A 13,035-nucleotide genomic window follows, 5' to 3' on the forward strand; every position below is an offset into this window, starting at 1 on the left:
ACAAATGAGCAAGAACATCAGGAGCAAGAGCAATCCTAGTACCACTTGAAAGATGAATAGCAATTGGAAACATAGAGATAAAGAAAGCGTGATGGATACACAAATTTGCTAACCCACAAGACAAGGAAAGCCACATACTCAAGCTCATCTTCAGTTCATGAATCTATCCATCCATGCCACTTGTGTTACAAAACTGCTTTACCTTTAGGTTTAATCGTTCGTCATTTTGTCTCTAGCTTATCCTGATAATCTCGAATGAGCTATTCAGTGTAGCAAAAACCGATGAATCCAAAACAGATAAACGGAAAAGCAACATTACGTCTTTAAGGGTTATAGTTGTTCCACCCCAAAGGAAAACGAAGGTTTTAGTATCAGGAAACCAATTCGAGGCAATACCTAGAACGAGATCTGTGTTATTCTAATTTGTATGTAGATGTCATGACTGCTTCAAAAATCCTAGCTTTTCTCCAAGTAGGTTCATGCAAAACTGCCGTTTATTTTAGCCCAAACTTAAATTTCGTTTTTAAAAGTCTCCACGCATCAAAGGAAACACAGGAAAACAGAGCATTTATTTGATGGTAAGGAATATGACAAGGAAGCATAGCTTCAGGTCCTTCAATGGAGGTGTGGTGAAACAGAGTTTCAAGAGGGGGGTATTTTTGTTGAAGGACCACACCTCCATTGAAGGATATGGAGCTATGCTTCCGTGTCAAATATTTCTCCCCTCAAATAAATTATATCTCTTCTAGTGTTTCCTTCGATGGGTGGAGACTTGCAAACACGAAATTTAAGTTTTGGACTATAAAATGGCAGCTTTGCACTAATCCATTTAGAAAAGCTGGGATTTTCGAAGTAGTCATGACATCCACATACAAAATCCATTAAAACACATATATGTTCTGGGTATTGCTGAGAAATGGTGTCCAGATACTAAAACCTTCGTTTTACCTTGAGGTGACACAACCATAACACTTGAAGATGTTATGTTGCTTTTAGATTTATCTGTTTTGGGTTCACCTGTTTTGCTATTTTAGATAGCTCATGAGAGATTATCAGGAGAAGCTAAAGATAGAATGGCAGACGATTAAATAGAAACGTAAAGTCCGTTTTGTAACACAAGTGGCATGGATGAATACATTCATGAACACTGAAGATGAGCTTGAGCATGTTGCTTTCCTTGTCTTGTGGCTCAGCTACTTTGTGTTTGCATCAGGCTTCCATGATCTCTATGTAGCTATGTTTCCAATTGTTATTCATCTTTCAAGTAGTACTAAGACTGCTCTTGTTGTTCTTGCTCATTTGTCTGCAGAGCTAAGTCTCGATGTAATGATTTTCATATAACCGTATAACTGTTACGCAAAGGATGATAAAATGCCAATTGCTGAAAACTCATTTTTAAGAAACTCGCAATTTTATAAAGTTGAGTCTCTAACAATGAGTAACTAGCATTTTTTCTTCTCATTTGCATAAAAATTATAGAAAGCCTCATCACATCGAGGTATACAACTTTCTATGCAACAACTTAGTTGTTGAAAACCGCAATGGATGCATTCTAGCTCAAGCTCGTGTATCTGAAAAGACGTATTTGATGATCAACTTCATCTATGGTTACCTTGAAAAGCACTCGAATAGCAAACATGTATTTGTGCTTCCAAAATGAATGTTTAACTATTGGAAAAATAGTTTGATGAAAAGAAAGTCATAACTTTAAATGGAAAAATGACATCATGTTGCTTGACTTTATACTCAGCAATTAGAGGTTTTAAAGCTATGGATTACAAGGTGGGTTTTTTTTTCTTGAGGGCAAGCAATTCCCCAACATGGTATTTGATTCCAATGTTACAGAAGTATAAAATAATTGTAAGGACATTCTCTAAAATGTTCCTTCACTAGTTATCTTTAACAGAGGAACTAGTCCAAGGAGCAAGATGACGATCTTTCCTAAGATTGTTGCTTGTATCAAGATGACATAACATGTTTTACACTCGCTTGGATATTATACCAAGAAAACATAAGAGATGTTTATTAACATTTTTATGTTATTCTCCACGAGTATCTGGAGTATATCCTAGCTGGGAAAAACATTAAGAAATTCTTGAATGTTGATGAAAACACTAGTGGACCTTCAACGAATTTGAAGATGCCGTTGTTTATTAAATTGGAAGAAGTTTCTCTTAGCCAAAATTCTAATCATGGAGACAAGATTGGTTACTTAAACAAACTAAGAATGTTAGCAAACAATGTTATTTATAATCACAAAGAAAAGTTTCTTCTTGAAGTCGCATGATTAATGCACTTCATGGTGGTCTACAATACTCAATGAGTGCAAACAAAGTTATTTACAATATTTTAAACCAGAGGTCAACATGTGAGATTGAAATAATCTCAAGAGGAAAGAGTTTCATAAACATAGTCTAATTTGAGACACAATCTAATTTTGAGCAAAATAACGCATCACGACTTACGAGCCACTATGTATTTTTTTAGCTTTGGTAAAACCTAGTCTAATTTGAGCATAATCAAGCTTCAATCAAATATATTTTATGAAATATTATAACTATCATGGAAAAAGTTTGCGTTTTTCTATATATTTTAAATAAATATATATATATATATATATATATATATGTGGATCAAAAATCTAAACAAATATCCGAATTTTAGCAGATATGCGGACATCAAATATCCAGTAAATGGCATAGTGGATACAGATCTGAAAAAGTCAATATTTGTATGGAATTGATCACCAATACCATATAAATCGTAGATATCCACTTCAAGTGCAATCTTAAAATATTTTTAAAGCTTATATACACTAATTGAAAAGTATTGGCTATTGGAAGAAAATAAGAATAACACTTTCTTTTGATATGTAAAATTTAAGACTCCACCTTTCTGATTGAAGGAAAAAAAAAACTATTTTGTCAAACCTACAATACACTATTATAAAAGGACAAGAAATAGAATAAAATTTTAAATTGATTGATAAGTTGCATCAATTTCCTGGCGACTATTTTGGCGCAATTGTTTTCCAAAGTATTAAATATGAAATATTTAAAAAATTAAATTAATTGAAAATTTCTTAGCTTGATCGATTTATCTAATTAAAAAGCTTACAATTGTTCACACACCGATTTAAAATAACCCAGATAACGATAAAAAAATCAACAATTTAAACTACGTACCTTTAGAGTATGACATCGATGTTACCCTGGGTTTCATCTGATGACATGGGCTGTGTTTCCTTTCAAACAAAATATCGGAAACTACCTCCTTAGCGACGGTAATGCAATATTCTTTTTCAAGAGGCGTCACAAACTTATAGAGTATTTTTTTGCTCTAGACTAATACGTCATCTCAATTTTTTTTCCGAGCACTGCGACTGCCCTTTATGAAACGATGAGAACTCTTCAATATATCCTTTGACAGAGAAAAAGAAGATTTGTTTTAGTTGTTATCTATATCGTATAGAATGTATTTATATGAAGAACGATAAACAAAAAAAAATACAAAAAGGTATAAATTGTAGAAAAGGCCAATTCTTCTGAAATTGAGGAAATAAATCATTTTGTTATATCGGGTATAAATTTTATGCTTTAAATTAAATTCTTATTTTTTCTTGGTATTTGTTTAAGATTTGAGGTGAGAGTTAAATACTTACGGTTTGGAGTTTTGGGTTTCATATTTGACTATTTAAATTTAATTTTTGAATATATAAAGTATTTTGTTAACATAGTATAAAACATGACATCTTTTCTTAAGAGTCTCTTTATATAATTAAGTTGTACATCTAATATCATAAACCTACAAATTCAAATTTAGCTATTTATTTTCTTAACCAATAAAGAAACTTTATTGCCAGTCTCTATATTTAAATTGATTACACATCCATTGCAGTCAACAAATTATAATAGGAATTAGTAATTTTTGTTCTTTATTTGTTGACCAACAAAAATGAACTATTTTTTAGAGTGAAATTTTTAAAAAAATATATATTATCAAAATTTAAATTTTGTTTTCACTTCTAACTAATAAAACCTCACTAGGAAGAAAACTTTAATATGATGTTTTTGTTATTAGTATTTTAGTTATTCATATGTGTCATATAAGAATCCATAATCAGTTTAAAGTTTTAATTTGTATAGAAAAAGTTCTGGACAATAGCACATACATTGTTTATGCCAGTTAATGACTAATGCATTAGCCGTTTTATAGAAATTATAATTAAATTTACAGTTTTATAAGCATCCAATTTTGTCTTCATACTCTATTTATGCCAGCAAATTACAACATGCATTGGGTTGTCTAAAAAAGAGATAAAACAGTATTAAATGTTAGATAAGCGTTAAATTTTTCTTCTTAAAAAAGACAAAATTGTAATTAATGTTCCAACTTTGTCAAGCTTTAAATTTTGGTTTCACTTCGTTTCTTCTAACTGCCAAGCCAAGTAGTCAACATAGACACCTTTTTTTCCTTGTCAAATAATAATTGTTTTTAAACAGTTTATGTATATAAATCTTAAATTCTTTAACAACAAGGAAACAAATCGTAAATGTACTTATCTCTTAAAATTTAATTTTTACTTTTTAATTATGTTTGTGTCCAAAATGAATTGTGAGTAGACCCAAATTTAAATTTGATTTACATTAAAAAGCATCTCAAAATTCTTCATTCAACTAGACATTCAAAAATAAGTATTTATTAACGGAAATTCAAATATTCTCGCTTTAAAAAGTACCTATAACAAACAAAGATAGCTTTGTAAAAAACAAATTTAGTCATAATATAAATATATGAATTGTTAGGGGGACTAATACAATACTAACTACATTTCTAATGTTCGCGCCACTTTTTCAGATTTACACATTATTATATATATATATATATATATATATATATATATTGATAAAAATTGTCTTTTACTTTTTTGTATATATTATATATTGATTGTAACAAGAAACAAAAAGTGGCTTAAACATAATATCTAGGTTAAAATATACCCTTAGTTACATTTTTCATGATACGTTTTACTTACTCATCATCAACAACAAAGTATTGTTATAAAAACCAAAGGAACAACTTTACATTTTATATTTTATTTGTCACTTTTGGTTTTAAAAAACTATTTTTTCATATCCTTATTTTATATTTATATATATATATATATGTAAGTGAATTTGGAGGATGAAATTCAGTTTACATGCATATCAGAAATTTTTGTTTTCTTTAAATCTTCTTCATAAGAAAACTGAGGAACTGTAGTTTGGGCTCTAATTTTCCATAACTTTTCAATGGATGCAAAGAGGAAATTATCACAAGAGAAAGGTACATTATAAATATTTCTTGCTATGCCTATACAATTTATATTTTTTTCAAATATTGTATACTGCAAAATCACTTGCAGTTTATCAATGTCTAAATCATGTTTTTGATAATGATTGATTCATAAGAGGAGATTGTGAGGATAACCATACCTCCCTCTAGTGAAAAAAACTTTAACTAGAATTATAATTTTATGATTTTGTGATATTTCACATTTTACTTATATATAATCACTTTATTTTATATTTTCAGACATGTATCAAAACGACGATAAAAGGAAAAAGGTCGTGGCACTAGAAAATCAAGAAGCTGGGGGAAGTTGTATCGATGGAAATGTGGCTCATTGGTTTTCGAAAACTAAGTTCAATGGGTTGGTGAACGTACCAATTGTGTATTTGGCCTTGGAAGAAAATATAGTTAAGAATGATCTTACATTGAGAAGCTCACTTAAACATGTCATCTTTGGCGGTAGCAGCGGAGGCAGTAACAGTGGTAAAGGGCTAGCCAAGGATTTGTACTTAGATGTAAGTGTACATATCGAATAAAAAATGTGTGGTAGTAAAATATTTCTGTTTGTTGTTGTTATGATTCGATCAAACATATATTCTTGATGAGTTAAATTTTCATATTTTTAGGGAAACGAATTGGTTGAAGTTCATGTGAGAAGTGATAGAGAAATCAATATGATGAAAGACAAAGGAAAAGCAATATTCGACCTTAACGAAGCTGTTTGGCCAAGAGATGAAGCAGTATCAAACACATTTGAGGTTACCATTTGTCACTGACAAGTTTTTTAGGTAAACACATAGGGGAAGATTGTTATTAATGAGTTTTGTGACCTTTTACTAGAAAAGTGGAGCAACACTGACAAATTGTGAGCATTCTTGGATATGGAAGCAAGATCTTGGTCATACTTGTTGGATATGTGGTATCATTAACAAGGTCAGTGATTATTTAATTATGTTGCAAATTAATATATTTTCTTACACAATAATGTAAAAACTGAACTAGAGGCAACGTGACAAAAACTTGGATCTTGGTTCAATCTACTTTTACCGGAACAAACCGGATGAAAAGAAATTTTTATATAAAATAGATATATTTATTATACATGACTGATAAAATTAAACTAAACATATCCTTCAAAAATAACTTGTAATCTAACAAATCACAAATATCAAAAATCATAATAAATTAATACTAATTGATCATCAACTAAAATAAAAATTGAGATATGATATACTTTTATTTTATTTTACATATTATTTTTTATATTTTATATCAAATAAATATTTGAAAAACATCTTAATAACTATTGTTTAATACTTTACTATCAAAGTATTCTTAGTAGTTCATTGTTTTTAATTAAAAGTGTTATAGGTTAAAATATATTTAATTGGGTAACTAATTTAAAAAAAAAAAGAAAAAAAAATAAATTATTTAAGCAAAGGTCACCCGGTTAACGTTCATATAGAGTAGACAACTAGCTTGGTCCACGTTTAAAACATTTTGTTCACTTTAATCTGTTATATGTTCAGGATCATCCGTTGCCACCCGGATTCGGATCAAATATCTGCAAAGATATCAAGATGAGAGTTCCAAAAGATGGATTTTCAGGAACTGGCATTTTCCCACATCCTTTGCATAAAATGATTATGAAACCACATCACTTCGAGATATTCAATTTTCTCTGCAAGAACTTGGTTGTGGAAAACTCAAATGGATGCATCATAGCTCAAACTCCTTTATCTGAAAAGACCTTCTTGATGATCAGTTTCATCTATGGTTACTTAGAAAAGCACCCAAATAGTAAACCTCTATTTGTGCTTCCTAAATGGGTGTTGAACTTTTGGAAAACAAAGTTTGGTGAATTGAAGGTCAATGACCTTGTGTTGCTAGACTTCTACTCGGCAAAGGCGAGTACCCGATCTCAGCAGTTAGAGGTTCTAAACCGATGGATCAAAACCCGGAGTATTATCTTCTTAGGCGCCAAACAATTCTCCAACATAATATCTGATAACAGTGGTGCAGAAGCTTCAGATTCTTGTAGGGATATACTCTTAAACATTCCTTCGGTGGTTGTTTTCGACAGAGGAACTGATCCGAGGAACGAGATGATGAGCTTTCTTAAGGTTGTTGCTCGTATCAAGACGCCACATAAGGTTCTACTCACTGGCTCACTATACCAAAACAACATTAAGGAGGTTTTCAACATTCTTGATGTTGTTTTCCCTGAGTTTCTGAAGCATAACCGAATTGGTAAAAATATCAGAAAATTCCTTAATGTTGAAGCTGATGGACCTTCAACGAATTTGAAGATGCCCTTGTTTGATAAATTGGAAGAAGCTTTGCTTAGTCAAGATTCTGATCATGGAGACAAGATTAGTTACTTAACCGAACTAAGGATGTTGACAAACAAGTTTATTTACAATCACAAAGAAGAGTTTCTCCTTGAGGTCCCGGGATTGATGGACTTCACGGTGGTCTTAAAACCGACATTAAGCCAAAAGTCAGCATGGGAGATTGAATGAAAGTCCAAAGGGAAAGGTTTCAAAACGTATTCTACCTTGAGCGGAATCATGCTTCACCCACAGCTATGTGCTTTCTCAGACCGGGCAAAAGGTCTTCCTGCCCCCAACGAGGATGAGATGGATGAGATCATCAAAGAAATTGACGTAACAGATGGCGTAAAAACAAAGTTCTTCATGGGTTTAGTAAAGTTATGCGGTTACACGAATGAGAAGATTCTTGTAGTGAGCCAATGTGTCATCCCATTGATATTCCTCCAAAGACTAGTGGCTAAGATTAAAGGTTGGAAAGATGGCAAAGAAACCTTCATGATCAAAGGTGATACAAGTCATTCTGCTCATCAATTAATCAATTTAACAACTCACATGATGCAAAAATCTTCTTTGCATCCATCAAAGCGTGTAATGAGCAGATAGCTCTTCCGGGTGCAACAAGGGTTTTAATGCTTGACATCATCGCAAACCCTTGTATGGCTCGACAAGCCATAGAGTTGGCTTATCATCCAGGACAACAAAACAAAGTTTATTCCTATAGGCTTGTGGCTGCGGATACATCAGAAGAAGGCGAAGACATAATAACAGCTAAAAAGGAGATAATTTCTGGAATATGGTTTGATGGGAAGACTTATCCTATAGATGAAAATTTTTGTATTCCGACCATTGATGGAAACTACAGCAATGATTACTTCCTTGGAGCTTCATACATGAGGGAAGACATTAAAACCATATACAAAAGGTTGGTTTTGGGTTTAAGTTATTAATTTATCATTAATTCTGGTTGATCTTTTTTTATCTAGCTATTTGGATGTTTTTAACCAATTTAACCAATTATTTATGTGTTTACTATTATTTGTTTCCAGGTAAAATGAGAGCGGCCTCCTTGTTGAGTCAACATTGACTCTTTTATATTTATGTATTTTATTTTGGCTTGAAAATAGACTGTGTTGTATTTTTTGTCACCACAATGTTTTTACTTTTTATCAAATGGAGTAACAAACAAAAATGACTACTCAATTTTTGGGTCTTATGTGAGTAAGTAGTAATGGCTTAATAATAATCATTTTGGAATGTCTATTTATATGTAGAAACATATCATATGTAATTCAACATCATTAGCTGGAAGAAAATAAGAATAACAGTGCATTTTGATATGTAAAATATTATATAACTATTTATTTTTTGGTCAAAAATATAATATTACTTAAAAAAATACACATAAAAGTTTAATTTGAATGTAATTGGCTACAACAATTTTCTTGTAATCAACTATGTAGCAACTCTTTTATTCAAAAATATAAATATGAAGTAAACTGTATATACATAAAAAGATTGAGTTAGTTAACATTTTGCTAGCTAAACAATTTTTCTAACTGAAGAAAACATCTAAAATTTCTCATACTAGTAGCTGACAATCTCCAAAAGAACAAGGCCTTGTTAGAATTCTTACATAGATCCATTATACAAAATAAATAATAAGAAAAAGAAACTAATGACTAGTTTAAATAATTAGCCATGGTAAGTGGGTAAAAGGCATTGTGCTTTCAGTGATACATGAGCCATTGGTCAATTCACCTCCACCACCATGACTTTTGCTTATTATAACAAAATATAATGGTGAAACTATTATTATTTCAAATATTCATACATTCATAAACCAGATTGAAACCAACCGAAAAAAAACTAAATGAGATCCAAGTTACGGTTTTACAAAAGTGGTCATTCGGCTTCCGTTTAATTAACTCTCCTTCAAGCAACTTACACCCAAACAACCAGTAGATATTTGCACATAAACAACTAAAATTACGAATATGAATGTGTAAAGAAAACCTACGAATATATCTTAAACACTAATATACAAGGAGACAATTTTTTCCTAGTGTATAACTTATTAAAAAAAATTTTGTAGAATGTTAAAATCAAAGAGAAATTGAGTGTGCATCCTGAAAAGAAGATTTACCATTTCAAATCAAAAATAAGTTTTGAAACAATTATATATTAATTGTTATCAAAATTTAAAAATAAGAGAAAAAAAAAAGATTAGATAATAAGTGAGAACTACTAGGATACTAGGATAATAACAATAAGTGAGAACCACTTATTCTGTTTCCAGTGGGAATCTTAAGTGAGAGTCCCTTCTTGATGTCAACAATTAAAATTTACCTCAGTTAAAGACTCATTCAACATTTGAATATATAGCTTTTTGATGCTTTCAACAATGTTTGTGTTCTTGTTTCATAGAACACTCCATTAAGAGTGGTCAAGTAAAACGTTAATATTTGGATGACCGAAAGAGAAAAAGATTCACTTACGATGATCGCAATTTTAACATCACATAACGTGTAAAGTTCATTAGCTTTCTTAAAAAGACCAGATTATCTCTTTAAAAATGTAACTTAAGTGTTTGATTAATTTTTCATTTTCTTCCTCTCTATATTTTTACGGCCAAGATTCTTTCTCACTATTTTTCTAGATTTTTTAACAAAAAACACGAATTGATTATATTAGAGTATAAGAGATAACAGAAATTTGTATTTATAGACTAGAATTTTACAAGTAAATATTTGAGTTTTAGGAAGTTAATATCTTTTCATATTTTAGTTTATTAGAAATACAATTATAAATTACCATTCTATGAGTATATAATTGTTTACACATTTTATCAATAAAATGTATATAATTATATTTTAGCTGTTACATAATCATTTATTTATTATATTATTTACAACCCGCCATAATTTCACTAAATACCTATAAGTGATTATGTAATAAATAAATGATTATGAAATAAATAAATTATTGTGTAACAGCTAAAATATAATTATATACCTTTTATTGATAAAATGTGTAAACCATTATATACTCCCAGAAGGGTAATTTATAATTGTATTTCTAATAATTTAAAATAGTAATCGATATTTACTTTCTAAAGCTCAAAATATATATTTACTTGGTAATTTTTGTCTATAAAAACAATGGCATGTTATCTCTAATACTCTAATACAATCAATTCACTTTTTCTTTGTCCAAAACATCTAGAAAATGGTGAGAAAAAATTTTGGTCGTAAAAAGATAGAGACATAAAAAATAAAAAAATCAATCAAACCTTCAAATTACATTTTCAAATAGAAAATCTGGTCTTTTCAAGAAAGCTAGTGAACTTTGCACGTTCTATGATGTTGAAATTGCGATCATCGTGTTTTCACCAGGTGGAATTTTTTTCTCTTTTGATCATCCAAATATTAAAGTTTTACTTGAGCACTCTTTATGATGTGTTCTAAGAGACAACAACACAAACTTTGCTAAAAGCAACAAAAAGCTATATATTCAAATGTTGATTCAATTGAATCCTTAACTGAGGTAAATTTTAATTGTTGACAACATCTTATCTTTTTTTATAATAATTAATATATAACTATTTTAGAAAAATTTCATCCATTTTATCAAAAAATAAATTTTAAAATTCGTAGGTTCAACATTTCATAATCAAAATTTAAGACCTTTTTGTTTTGTTCCCAAGGTTGTTATGCTTCCTAAATTGGCATTCATTATGTTGAAAATCTCTCTTATAAAGTTTTGGTTAGTATCCTTGTGAATATAACTTTGTGTGATGTCTATTGATACAAACACAAAAATTAAGAATGCTCATTTATCTCATTTCCTGGATTAGTTCATTTATCAAAGATGACAAGTGAAATGACAATTAAGATAATATTTCTCCAACCATCTAAAAGTTTTTGTTAAAACATACCAAGTTGAAAAATTGCTTTGAGCCCAAGAAAAGAATTATCTTGTTTGTGAACTATATTGCTTAAAAACCTTTAAATGCTAAGATCATGTATTCGTTTTTCCTAAGTAGAAGTCGAGTAATATAACGCCGTTGACCTTTATTCCATTAAACACTTTTTTCCATTAGCTAAACATCTATTGTGGATTCCACAATAGATGTCAACATGTGAGATTAATAATCTCGAAAGGAAAGAGTTTCATAAACCTAGTGTAACTTGAAGAAAATAACGCTTCACCAACTGCTAAGTGCTTTTTCAACCTGGGTAAAACCTAGTCTAATTTGAACTTGACCAGAATCAAGCTTCAGTAAAATATATTTTATGAAATATTGTAATAATATTGTGAAAATTTTAATTTTTCTATCTAGTCTAAATATTTTATTTTGAGTAGATCATATATCTTAATGAATATCCAAATTTTAACGGATATGCAGACATCAAATATTCAGTAATGGCATAATGGATACATATAAAAAAAGTCAATATCCGTATGGAACGGATCAGAAATAACATATAAATTTTGAATATCCAATCCGTGTCCACCCTTACGCTTCTATACAATAATGAAAATATTGGCAATTAGAAGAAAAGAAGACTAACAATTTCTTTTGATATGTAAAATTTAAGACTCCACCTACATGATAGAAGGAAAAAAACCATTGTGCCAAAAAGAGAAGAAGATATAAATAAATTAAGTTGATTGAGAAGTTGTATCAATTTTCTGGTTATTATTTTGGAGCAATTGTTTTCCAAAGTAGTGAATATGAAATATCTAAAAAATTTAAATTAATTTACAATTTGCTACCTTAATCGATTTATCTAAGTAAAAAGCCTAAAGTAAAAAGCCTATAATTGTGAATACACCGATTGAAAACAACCCAGTTAAAAATAAAATAAGAAATCAGCAATTAGGACTAACCTTTGATTATGACATCGTTGTTACCCCGCATATACGAAGATATAAGATAGTAATCATCGCACCATTTATGTTAACCTCGGCTATGTCTCCCGTCAAACCAGATATCGGAAACTATCTCCTTACCGATGATAGTGTGATATTCCTTTTCAAGGGTAGTCATCTCAAATCAAATTTTTAGAATAGTTTTTGCTCTCGACTAATACGCCATCTCAACTTTCTTTTTGAGCATTGCAACCCTTAATGCACCGATGAGAGAACTCTTTAATAGAAGATTTGACGGAGAAAAATAAGACTTGCTTTTAGTTGTTATCTATCTTATCATATAAAATATGGTTTTCTGAGTTACTAACTCATAGGATTGTGCCATGTGTCAATTTTATCCATCTTAGATTTTGACACGTGTTAAATAAAACTTTATTTTTATTAATTTTAAGACTAAAAACGAAATTTAAGATAAAAAAAAAAAGAAGAAAGAAAGATA

At 29.9% G+C, this 13,035-nt stretch overlaps 2 long non-coding RNA genes, 1 other non-coding gene and 3 pseudogenes across 6 annotated transcripts; 4 read left to right on the top strand and 2 right to left on the bottom strand.

Moving 5' to 3' along the window:
- Positions 1 to 482: 482 nt before the first annotated feature.
- Positions 483 to 819, bottom strand: MIR836. The gene has a single exon (NR_140669.1). It is a non-coding gene; the product is annotated as a microRNA ath-MIR836 precursor (primary transcript).
- Positions 618 to 2,333, top strand: AT2G25015 (annotated as a pseudogene). The gene has a single exon.
- A 2,958-nt stretch (positions 2,334 to 5,291) lies between these two features.
- AT2G25020 lies at positions 5,292 to 8,453 on the top strand (annotated as a pseudogene). Its single transcript has one exon.
- Positions 8,454 to 8,486: 33 nt separating this feature from the next.
- Positions 8,487 to 8,744, top strand: AT2G08085. Its single transcript, NR_140277.1, has one exon. It is a non-coding gene; the product is annotated as an other RNA (long non-coding RNA).
- A 616-nt stretch (positions 8,745 to 9,360) lies between these two features.
- On the bottom strand, positions 9,361 to 9,560 carry AT2G08090. Its single transcript, NR_140278.1, has one exon. It is a non-coding gene; the product is annotated as an other RNA (long non-coding RNA).
- A 1,203-nt stretch (positions 9,561 to 10,763) lies between these two features.
- Positions 10,764 to 11,192, top strand: AT2G25025 (annotated as a pseudogene). Its single transcript has one exon.
- Positions 11,193 to 13,035: the final 1,843 nt, after the last annotated feature.

Source organism: Arabidopsis thaliana, chromosome 2 (assembly GCF_000001735.4).
Source record: "Arabidopsis thaliana chromosome 2, partial sequence".
Taxonomy (NCBI): domain Eukaryota; kingdom Viridiplantae; phylum Streptophyta; class Magnoliopsida; order Brassicales; family Brassicaceae; genus Arabidopsis; species Arabidopsis thaliana.